This window comes from Hipposideros armiger, unplaced genomic scaffold (assembly GCF_001890085.2).
Source record: "Hipposideros armiger isolate ML-2016 unplaced genomic scaffold, ASM189008v1 scaffold_269, whole genome shotgun sequence".
In the NCBI taxonomy this organism is placed as follows: Eukaryota; Metazoa; Chordata; class Mammalia; order Chiroptera; family Hipposideridae; genus Hipposideros; species Hipposideros armiger.
Window position 1 is genome coordinate 746,751 of NW_017731619.1, and position 12,225 is coordinate 758,975.

The 12,225-nt window shown below is 41.5% G+C and overlaps 1 pseudogene across 1 annotated transcript; it reads right to left on the reverse strand.

Moving 5' to 3' along the window:
• Positions 1–5,171: 5,171 nt before the first annotated feature.
• Positions 5,172–6,095, reverse strand: LOC109390449 (axin interactor, dorsalization-associated protein pseudogene; annotated as a pseudogene). The gene has a single exon (XR_002125573.1). The product of XR_002125573.1 is annotated as an axin interactor, dorsalization-associated protein pseudogene (transcript).
• Between the last annotated feature and the right edge of the window lie 6,130 nt (positions 6,096–12,225).

Genomic DNA, 12,225 nt, shown 5'->3' on the forward strand with positions numbered 1-12,225 from the left:
GTTTTCTATCTCTATTTTTATGTTTCCTATCTCTTTGTTGAAGTTCTCCCTGAGGTCATGAACATCCTATAATCAGTGTTCAGAACACTGTGTCTATAGATTGCTAGTCTCCATTTTGTTTAGTTCTTTTTCTGGAGCTTTGCTCTGTTCTTTTATTTGAAAAATGATTCCTTGTCTCCCTATTTTGGCTGCCTCCCTGTGTTTGTTTCTATGTATTAGGTAGGGCTGTTATGTCTCCCAATCTTAGTAGAATGGCCTTACGTAGTAGGTGTGCTGTGGGGTTCAGTGGTGCAGTCTTCCTAGACACTAAGCTGTGCACTTCAGGTGTGTCCTTTGTGTGGGTTGTGTGTGCCCTCCTCTTGTAGTTGAGCCTTGGTTGCTCTTTGCATGTCAAGGAGAGGGCCTGACCCTCTCACTCATTTGTTGTGAGGGCTGGCCATGACTACACTGGAGGAGCCATGGTAGAGGGGCTGACCCTAGAGCAGGATCTTCCTCATCAGTGCTCTGATGTCTGCCAAATCCATCCCGTGGGCGTGTTGTCTTTGGAGGTGGCTGGGTGATCCTCTAGTTTGTTTCAAAGCTGATCTTTGGGCATTCCAGCCCCAGAGCCACCTAGGAGGGAACCCACTGTAGGTCAAGTTTAGCTACAGCCTGTGCCCCACCAGGGGCCACCCACAGGAGCCACAAAACCATCCACAGATGCTCGCTGCCTGTGCTGTGCTTGGAAGTGCCTTGAGAGGCCAAGGCATGAACCATGGCTAGACGCCACTAGTGCCAGTGTTAGGGCTGCCCAGCTAAATGTATGGGACATGCTCAAGCCAGATGCTGCCTCTCTGGGTTCCACAAATCTTTGAGAGGCCCTACGTAAGTCTGCAGTTGTTTGTATGAAAAAGCCACTGGAAGTAGCTCAGGTGTGCCTGAAAGTTGGGTGAGGTGGGATATCAGAATCGCCAGGATGTGGCGAACAAGTGGCATCAGCCAGCTTGATGCAGATTCTGATATGGCAGTTGCCTGTGTTTGCATGTCAGGAAGGGGGAGAGCTTAACAAAGAAACAATGGCTTCTGCCAGCTCCTCTATCTGGGAGAAGCTGCCCCTCCAGACCTCATCCTGAAGCCAGACAACTCAGTTCCCCCACACAGCCCTGTCACCTCTCCAGCTGCTGCCCTAGCTCTGGAGCTCAAAGCCAATGATTCCATAAATGAGTAAGTCAGTGCAGGCCCTATAAGGGGAGTGCCTGGGACTGCATCCTCCCTCTGTCTCACTCAGCCTCAACCTCTGCTAGTTTTCACAACCAGAAATTATGGGGACTTCTCTCCCTGGCACTGGAACCCTGGGTTGGGAAGCCTGGTGTGGTGTTTGCTCCTTTTGAGGGGTGGGGACTTCCACAGCCGAGATATCCCTCCCGATTTTTAATGGTCACACATTGGTATGAGACCAGCCCATTCCACATCTTCATCCCTCTTGCCAGTCTTGAGGTGGCTTCTTCTGTATGTCCTTAGTTGTAAGGCTTTGGTTTAGCAAGATTTCAGGCAATTCTCAATGATGGTTGTTTTGTAGTTTAGTTGTAATTTTTATGTGGTCGTGAGAAAAGGTAAGCACAGTGATTACCTACTCTGCCATTTTTACCAGAGCTCTCTGAGTATTTCCTTTTTCTTAGCCCTTAATTCCTGTTCTTAATAAGTCCTTCTATAACATGAAGCACTCACTTGTGCAAAATTTTCTACTCTATGGATTATGCCTTCTTCCAAACTGGATTCTCCATGTCCCTTTTTGGCCTGTTGTGCAGACATTGTGGTTGCCCACACATTTGGAATAATTCTCCATAGTGAGAGGATAGCAAGCAAGGAGAAAAGCACTGCCCTGCATTGTCTTCCACTTCCTGCCTCTGAATTTCCTGTGAGGACATGATGCGTTGAGCTTCTGCATTCATTCTGCAATCATGAGGGAAAGGTTGAGAGAATTTCAGAGATGTTGACCCAGGGCCCTGATGTCAATGAGCCCTAAACCAGTCAAGTAGCTACCTATCTCCAGACTTGCTATGTGAGGGGGGAAGAAATCCCTGTTTGTTTAAGGCATCCCTACCCAATGTCCTGATAGTTGCAGCTGGACATAGTGTAATAGACAGAACATGTAATAGCTTTTTGTTGTTGTTGTTGTTCAAGATTATTTACATAGTTGTTTTGCCACTGTCCATTTTGCTCATGCTTAAAGTGAATGATTCTAGCCAGACATTCTACTTCCTCTGACCTAATGTAGTTAAATTGCCATTGACCTCTTCCCCACTTTTATTTCAATCCTGGGCAGCCTCCATTTTGAATTACAACTTAAAAACTGAGGATTACAGTCAATCTACATTTCTGGAACAAGTCCCTTTGGGAATGGTATTGGGCAATGACTTTCTCTCATTCATTATAAGGACTTGTAAAACTCACCCCCACTTCCTCTTCTCTCACTCCTGCCCACAATAGTCCAGAGCAGGGACACAAATATTAAAAGTTAGCATTGGTTTTCAGAGATAGACTCTGGAGAGGGGACCAATGAAAAGATATAGTAGAAAAACAGGCCTTGAAATTTGATGTAAAATGTTAATTCCTATGAATGGGAAAGAAGCTGCCCTCAACCAAGGGCAAAAAGCACCAATCAGCTCAAAGAAAGCCTGCAGGTATAGACTTTTAGTAAGCCCTAAGCACTCTGAAATGCCTTTGTTTGAACGTGTCTTCTTGTTACAGTAATGAGAAAGGTGTTGCCTTAATGACTCATTTAATGCAAAATTTAATGGTTAAATTAAATTTTGAATAAACGCTATGACAAATCAGATATTAGAAATCCATTTCTTAAAAGCTTACAATAGTGACTTGTCAGTGTACTATGTGAGCTTAAGTAAGATCATTTCAGATTATGTGTATAGTGCTAAACTATTTCAATCTAATTATGGTAAAATTGTGTTTGCATTAAGGTTTTTTCCTAATGCAAAAATGCTATTAAAATTATTTTCACTGACATTCTCCTAATAAACTGGTTTAGGAACTGCATTTACATTTGACCAGGGATTCGTCAATAGAAGTGATTCGTTCCCAGTGGGAACAAATACCACCTCCCAATCTTTTTTTTCCAGTTTTGCTACATGTTAATAGTAGGTTTTTTTGAGGGATAATTTTTAAGGTCTTGTCAGCAACTTCAGACAAAAGGTACTGAGTACTCCACAGGGTACAGACTGCTGCTAAGCACTTTAGAAAATTTATAGGACCTGGAGAAAATGTGTTTCTTTTGCCTTGAGAAGCTTACAACCTGAGGAGCTGACAACTCAGTCTAAGAGTTGAGTGAACAACAAAGTAATTTAACACAAATTCCTCATCCCCTGGGGCTACTGTGGATTGAATCATTTTGGAATTAATCTAATCAAGATGAGAGACAAGACTAAATTTGATCGAGAATTCTTTCAGGCTTATGTAGTTTTTTAACATCTATCTCAGTAAATAGAATTGACCTAATAGACAGCTGAAAATAAAGAATAGATATCTTAAAGTACAAGGGCTAAAATAACTTAATTGTGGTTACTTATTTGAATAAGAAAACATATTGAAAGGTTGACTAGGGTATTACACAAGTTTAAAAATAGGCCACGTACTGGCACTGCATTCCCCTCATGCTAGCATGGTCATTTAAAATACTGAATATTAAATATGTGGGCTCTACATCTAACCCACAGAAAGTCCACCCCAGATCTTAATGGTCTGTGAATCAAATACCTACTTTGTGTGTACTATGGAAGCTTTATTTATGCCCAATTAAGTAAAAACTAATGTAAACAGTCAAATTATAATAAGCTACTGGCCTGCATATTTCCATATGGGTGAATGTTAATATATCTAAAAGGAAATAAATGGCAATCCTATCTACCTATGTTTAAAAAAAATACAATATCTCCAGATTTTGCATACTCATCACTATAAAAAGTATGCAGGTTTTCAGGTTTCACAATCTATTGTCAGAAAAACAGCACTTATTCCTTCAGTATCTCATTAGCATCTGACTCAAAATTTATTTTATTTTATTTTATTTTTATTTATTTTTAATTTTATTGTTAGTTTCAGGTGTACAGAACAATGCAATAGTTATCCTTTTCACCCTCACAAGGTAACAACCTGCCTCCCCCCATCTACTGCCCTCCCACCCCCGATATCATGCTTATCTATTACAATTCCATTGACTCCATTCCCGCTCTCTACTCCATGTACCATGACTATATGTACATATAATTATAGTTGACATACATTATTATTCAACATCAGCTTTAGATATACAGTGTGGTGGTCAGGCCTCTACACCAACTATGAAGTGGTCTCCCTAATAAAAATTATTTTTAGATTACATGATTTAGAAGACATTATAAACTCATCTAAAAATTTGTAATTATTCTGAGATGGCTTCATGTTATCCCTAGAATCACTATTGGAAAGAATAACAATGTGATGTAGAAGAACAGCAAATCAGCATGACTGAAAATATGCTCACTTTCATAAAAACAATCTGGTCACCTGGAAAAATCACAGCTACAACCTGGGAACACTCCCATATGAATACTGATTTGCCCAAGGCATAATCTAAGCAGGAAAACTATGAGATCAGGGTGAATTTAGGCCATCTCTGAGGAGCAGCCTACAAATTTCCAGACAGACCTTCTTGGACAGTGTAATCGATCCAACCCATCTCAAAGCAGTTTTATACTATCCTACTCACATCGGCCCAAAGTTTGACATTAACTCAAAAAAAAAAAGAGCATAGTGGAGCAGAAATGAACAGATGTGTAAACTCTGGCACATTCTTATTACTGTATTAAGCTTGCAGATGAGCACATCCTACCCACAATAGTGTTGTTCCAGGAAGCAGAGCAGGCATAGTGGTAAATTAGAAAAGAGACTATTAATTGCACAACAATAGAAAAGTAAAAACATGTCTCAAAACCTACAATAAGCCTGTATCCAAAAGTCTTACATTTCAGTGATGTGCTGGACTTTGAATTCCATGCTACAGCTTTGCAATGGACTCACTCTGACCTACTGGCATGAGTATGACTGACTTCCTGCCTGTTGAAGTGTGAATATGCTACACAGAGTTAAGTTGGTTTCTAGTTAGTGGTAAAATTCACAGAAGTACCAGTTTATTCATGTCAGTGTTGTTCTTTCTGTAAAGTTTGATTCAGATGAAGATAAAGTGGTTTCTTGGTCAATATTTGCAATTTCTTCCTTTTAAAGTCAGTGGGTTTCTTGTATAGTTCTGTTTCTATTAGCCCGGGTTTAATTTTATCCACCTCCATGAAAGTAAAACACTTGGTACTGGTAAACCTTTTATTAGGCTTGTAGTATTAGAATTCAAATAAGATAGTGTCACCCTTGATTAATTTATCAACATACTTCTGGAGCTTAATATCCACATTAAAATGAACATATGTATCTTCTTTTCTTGAAGCCATAGGAGTATCTTGCACAGGAGTTAAATCTATGCCATTCAGATCCTTTACACTAACTGTAATATAGGGATCAATTCATTGCCCAGCATCTGTCAAGCTGTTTTCCTCAATTCTGATAGTGAGTAATGTTCCTTGTTCTGATGGCAACTTTGGTTATAAAGTACCGAGAACTTGAGCAGGAAAGGAATCAGGAGACCCTGCTCCAGCACCAACCTCTTCTTCATCTTCTTCAAATTCTAAATTCTCTGCTTCACCAGGTGCTAAAATCCTTCTTAAGTGGACAGACCGAACAGCAAATGGAAATTCTTTATAATATGTAAGAATATTCTTTAGGATAGGGCCTAGCTTCTTCAGGTCTTCTAGTTTAAATTCTGCTTGGGATTGTGGGGACTGTAAAGCTTCACTTTGCAATTTCAAGCATATTGCAGTTTTGCCTATGGTTTTCTTTTCTTGTTCTGTGAATTCAGAATTATTGTGTTGAGCTTGGGCCTCTTTTTATAGATGGTTTGCTAACATTCAATACTTGTCTATCATCTCCACCAGCTGGCCCAAAGAGTCAAAGTCATCACCTCTCCTAAAACTGGTGCCTCAGCACTGCAGCAGACTCTGAGTCACCTCCAACATGGCCAGTCCCCACCCAGTCTCCTCCCAACACTAACCCAGCAAGCCTGGGCTCTAGAGTGCCATCCTCCCTTGGCCTGGCCCCAACATTAACAGGATCAGAAGCAACCACTAAGGCCACCACTGCCACCAGCCATGGATGCCACCTCTCATTCTTTGTGGGGCTGCTGTGAAGACTGAAGGAGACGCTACAACAGATAAAGCACACAGCTGAGAGCCCGATACATATCAAACACTTTAAAAAGGTTAACTATTATTATTTTTTCCATTATCAACTTCTATCTATAATTATGTCACCTGTGGCAACAATAATGCAGGTAAAGAGGAGTATTTGTTAGGATCCGAATTTTGCAGCTATTTCTTGATCACAGTTCAACATCTGGCAGACAACGACAAATGAAAATACTGGAAGCAACTTCCGATGCTGCCCACCCTGTGGGCTGTTATCGGAGTGTGTCTTAGTCCAGCCATTGTAAATCTCAATGATTGGTGAGGAGACAGTAAGGGGGGCCGGGGGTGGGGGAGAGATGCTTAGATATTACCAAGGCAAAGCTCAATAACACCAGGATGGCGAAGTTTAGGTTCAGAGCCACTGGGCACCTAGGAAAACCATAAGAAATTACCATTAGGGTCAGGGCAGCAGTGGTGATGCCTCCACATAGAGGACTGATAGGGCACATTGCTTATATACTGACTAATCCAATTATTAATTCCATACATACTTGTTAAATGTTTCCTTTCTGCTAGAAGCCATCCCAGGTCCTAGAGATACTGCATTGAGCAAGAAAAAAACAAGACCCCTCTACCCCTGCATCTTACTGTCTTGGGGGAAAGCAGATAATAAACAAGAAAGGAAATAATCAAACCAAAAAGCATCAGATGGTGATTACTCTTATGAAGAAAACAAAAGAGAAAATATGATATGTAGTGAGTAGCAGAGCAGGGGCACAGTAGGCTAACTGCCAGTGGGTTGTGAGAAGCTGGCAATTGAGCTGGAAACCAGAGCCCAGAAAATCAAGATTACTTACTAATGGTTATACAGTCTCATTCCCACAGCTCCTAAGTCACTTCTCTCCAATCATCAGGACTAGAAGTGAGGGACACAAATGAGGAAAGAATGGAATTAATCTTTTAATATAGGTTGGCATCATCAGACAAAACCCAGATGGAAAGGAGATACAGGAATGAGCACAGGATGGGTGGAAAGTGGTCTGGAAAGACCGCAGGAAAGTTGTAAATAACTGGAAAGATAAGAAGACTGTTAGGAAAAATCATCTGTAGTTATAAGAACTTTCTGATGGAGTTCCTTTTAGGCTACCCAAATGTCAGTCATGCAAATTCATGACTATGCTAAATCTAAGTTGGTCCCCAATGGCACCACTTGCTGGTATTCATGCCCTGTATTCATCTCCCCTTGAGTGTGGGCAGGCCCTGTGACTTGTTTCTAATCAATAGATGAGTGGTGAGCTGTCACTGCCACTAACTACATTGCAAGAATGGTAGACACTCTCCTCACCGGCTTTGGTGAAGCAAGAGACCTGAAACAGCCTCCAGCTAACAACCAGCTAGAAACTGAGGCCCAAGGTCCAATAGGTTGCAAGGAACCAAATTCTGCCAACAACATCATGAGTTCATAAGGGGATCCTTCCCTGGCTGAACCTTGAGATAAGACCACAACCCCAACCAAGACATTGAATTCAGCCTTTTGAGATATCCTAAACAATCAGGCAGGCTGTGCCTGGATCCACAATGATCACAGACACTGTGAGGTAATAAATATATGTTATGTTAAGCCACCAAGTTTGTGATAATATATTATGCAGCAATAAAAAACTAATACAATGACATTAATGAAAGTAGACAGGACTGCTAAACTGTTTAGAGAACAAAGAACATCACTTGGGAACAAAGAATTCAGTACAATCAGCCCCTCAGTGTTCCACAAAACACTTAACACCTTTTATGTGACAGGTAAGACCTGAGCACAGGAAAACCGAGTTAAGACTTGTCCTCTGTGCTGAAGGAACTTGGCCAAAAAGAGGCAGAGAAACTGAGATGAAAGGGAGGAACACCAATGGTGATATACAGGAAGTGGTCTGGATTAATTTAGGAGATGTAGAGTCATGGCTACAGCTGGATTTTATTTTACTTCTTAAAAAATTAAACAAGCTTGATTATAATAAAAGAATACATACAGAATGACTTTTTTTAAAGATTTTTTTTTTTAATTGGGGAATTGGGGGGATGGGAACAGTGCTGGGGAATTGGGGAAAGGGGAACAGACAAGTTGCTGTCGTTTTGTTCTTCAGTCTAGTTGTGGAGGATGTTGCTTCACTGGCCCAAGTTGGCACCATCATTGTGCTCCTCTCTGGCGAGGCAGATCAGTCGCCGGCTTCTGGACGGCCGCTCACTGCGGCTGCTGGCCGCTCACGCTGGCTGCTGGCCACACACGGTAGCCCATGGCAATCCACTGCCACATGGACTGCAGCCCACGCCGTCGCCGGCGACTCATGGCAGCCCAGCTCCAGGTCGAGCTGTTGTTCAGCATCTTAGCTGTGGAGGGCAGTGTCACTGGCCCTCATATGTGGGATCCGAACCGGGGCCCTCTGGCATCCCAAGCGAGTTCTTAACCATCGCGCCACTCGGCCGGCCCCAGAATGACTTTTTTTAAACCAAAGTAATACAAAAGGGTATTTAAAAAAGGAAAATTCTGCCTCCTCTCCTCTCAGATCCCCAGTTCCATACTTAAAAATGGACCAGTCATTATAATTTCTTTTTTTTTTAAGATTTTATTGGGGAATTCGGGAAGGGAAACAGTACTGGGGAATTGGGGAAGGTGAACAGCCAAGTTGTTGTCCTTCAGTCTTAGTTGTGAAGGGCACAGCTAGCTCAGCTCCAAGTCCACTCACCATCTGGCCACCCACTGGCAGCTCGCGGCCACTCAGCTCAAGGTGCGATGTTCAATCTTAGTTAAGGGTGGGCGTAGCCCGCCATCCCATGTGGGAGTTAAACCAGCAGGAATGTTGCTAAGAGCGCATGCTCTAACCACTGAGCCATATGCGGCCACCCATCAGCAGCTCAGGGCAGCTCAGCTCAGGTGCAGCTCACTAGCCTATGTGGGAATTGAACCAGTGACTCTGTTGCTCAGAGCTGGTGTTCTTAACCAACTGAGTCACTCGGCTGGCCCCGGAGGCAAAATCTTAACAGGCTAAGAAAAGTGCTTCTGAAAATGACTGTTTACACTTTCCTTTATCCACTTGGAATTAAGAGTGAAGTGAAGAAGATTACACAGATGTGGGAGGAAGTGAGGCGAAGATTGGGTTACAAAACAGTTAACAACATTATGTGCTCCCTTGAGGAGGGTAAAGCTTTAGAAGGAGGGGTCAAAAAGTCGCATTTCAAAGGCCTGTTAACCTAGATGCACAGAAACAATGGACAGGGCTTGTTTAAGGCAAAAGGGATAAACCTTTCACTGAAGAAATTACATGCCTGGGGCATGACTACCCATAGTGACCTGCAGCAGTTAGGAATTTACGGTCAGATCACCCTGTGAAGTTACTTTCTGTCGCTGGACTTGGCAGTTTTATTATAAAAACTCTTCTTCATCCACAGCTAAAATGAGAAAAGTCCTGGGAAAACTGGGACAATCGGTCACCCTACTTAGAGGTGGCAAATCCTAAGGCTAAAAAGACCCCCACAGATGACTGCACCAACCTCCTCACTGAACCAGTGGGAGAACTAGTGTGCAGGCCAGAAAACAGTGTCCTCCAAGGCTGCACACAGCCTGGGACCAGATCTCCTGGCTCCTAATTCAATGCTTTCAGAGAGCTCCTGCCAGAGGGGAATGCTGGGTAATCTCGCTGTAAAGCCACGATATAGGATCCTGGTGTCTGGTGCCTGAAGATCGTGGTCTCAAGTACCCAAAGAATGGGAATGCAGACTCGGAAGGAGAGGTAGAGGAGCAAAGATTTTTAATGAAGCGAAAGTACAGCTCTCTTATGAGAGGGGGTTCCTGAAACTGGGATGCCCCTATAATTTCTTATCTGTCCTTTAAGAAATTGTCTGCAAGGGGGCCAGATGGACTCATGTCTTGTAGGGGAGACCACTTCATAGTCAGTGTAGAGGCCTGACCACCACACTGTATATCTGAAGCTGATGTTGAATAATAATGTATGTCAACTATAATTATATATACATATAGTCATGGCACATGGAGTAGAGAGTGGGAATGGAATCAATGGAATGTAATAGATAAGCATGATATCAGGGGTGGGAGGGCAGTAGATGGGAGGAGGGGGGTTGTTATTTTGTGAGGGGTGAAAAGGATAACTATTGCATTGTTCTGTACACCTGAAACTAACAATAAAATTTTAAAAAAAAGAAATTGTCTGCAAGTGTACAATGCACATGTACATTTTTTTGTACAAATTGGATTAAATTATACATACTGTTCAGTCTCTTGCTTATTTTGAAGCCTACATCTTGGCGACCTCTTAATGCCTGCATATTCCAATTACCTTGTCCTTTTACATGGTTGCATAATATTCCTTTGTATAAATATACCTTAGTTTATGTAAGGAGTCCCCTGTTGATTAGCATAGAGGTTGCTTCCGTGTTTTTGCTATCACAATAAATGCAATATGTAAATCTTTTCTCACTTCTATAACTGTAGGATGAATAACTAGAAGTAAAGCTGTGGGATAGAATGTGCTGCCAACCTATGCTTAGAGGTTACACCCATTTTATTCTCATACTCTATCTAAATAGCCATATTTTAGCCATACTTTGTTCAATGCTACATATGAAGAAATTTTAAAATCTTTGTCAATTTAATAGATAAAAATGGTATCTAATTTTCTTTGTATTGCATACACCTGAATTTTTAAAACTTCTTGCAGGTTGAATCTACTTAAAGAATAAAGGGTCATGGATGGAGGTTAGACATTAGGAATGAAACCCTTAGGGATGGAAAAAAAAAGAGTTGTTGTCATGTAAAAACACTTATTATGGGACATTATACCCAAAATCCCACAGGTGGTCATGATCTTGGCAGCCACCTATCAAAGTTTAGAACCTTCTTTTTTTCCCTCTAAATTGCCACATAGTTTGCCTAGGGTAAAATTAGGGCATTATAAGAGAAATGAAATGCCTTCGGCATAATTAAAATATATATTGAGTACTTAATGGACATCAGAAATGACTTGTGACATGACTGTCCTTCTGCAGAAATGTTCAGAAAAGGAGAGCTTAAAGTTCTGGGGTAACTGTTACTTTATATGTGGTCATGCTTGGAGGTTAAAAGACTCCAAACACTTTCTCTCTATTTTCTAGTTCTTTAAAGCTAGAGAAAAATACTTAACAGGACCCTCCCTGTAAACCAAGAGATGTCATTAAGAGAATAAACTTCACAGATTTATAAAGAACAAAAAAAGGAAATGCTTAGTTAACATGTATTAATATTCTATTTCAACTGTGTTCAACAGCTTTGAAGTACCTATGAGCTCACCAGGCTGAGGGCTCCCTGCAGTGGCAAACACAGCAAAAGTAAAGGGGCTACTCAGGTCGCTCCATCTTGGAAGGGACTTTGCCAAAGACTGGATTCTTTTTTAAGTCTATTTTTGCAGTGAAAGGGAGCCACAGGCATCTGAATACTGGCTCCCAAACCCAACACCTAATTTCTGCCAGGACATGAAGAGCACCTTCTGAAACTGCACCTCTGGAATTTGGGTGGGTTCAAATTGAGATTGGAGAATTTGGGTGGCTTTTGTGTTTGTTTCCTACCAAGTTCTCCTTCATCCTGGTATTTCTTTCCTCTGAGGGACGCTGTGTACTCACCACACTTACTCCCAATCATCCCAAAACACAAATCCAGATTCATTTTTTTAAAGACTAATGACTGAGGGCTTGTCCTGTATTTTTGTTTTCCCCCAGCTATAGTCTACCTATGCCAACAAAAATGAGTGTATTCATTTATTTTTAAAAACCTCCTACAAATCTTCAGTGACTCTTTGAGCATAAAATATTTATACCTTGACTCCAAATTACAGCTGGGAGCATAACCACTCAACAAGTACTTTTAGTTCAGATTCATTTTAGATTCAGACAAGCAGGGGAAGGAAACACAGGAAACACA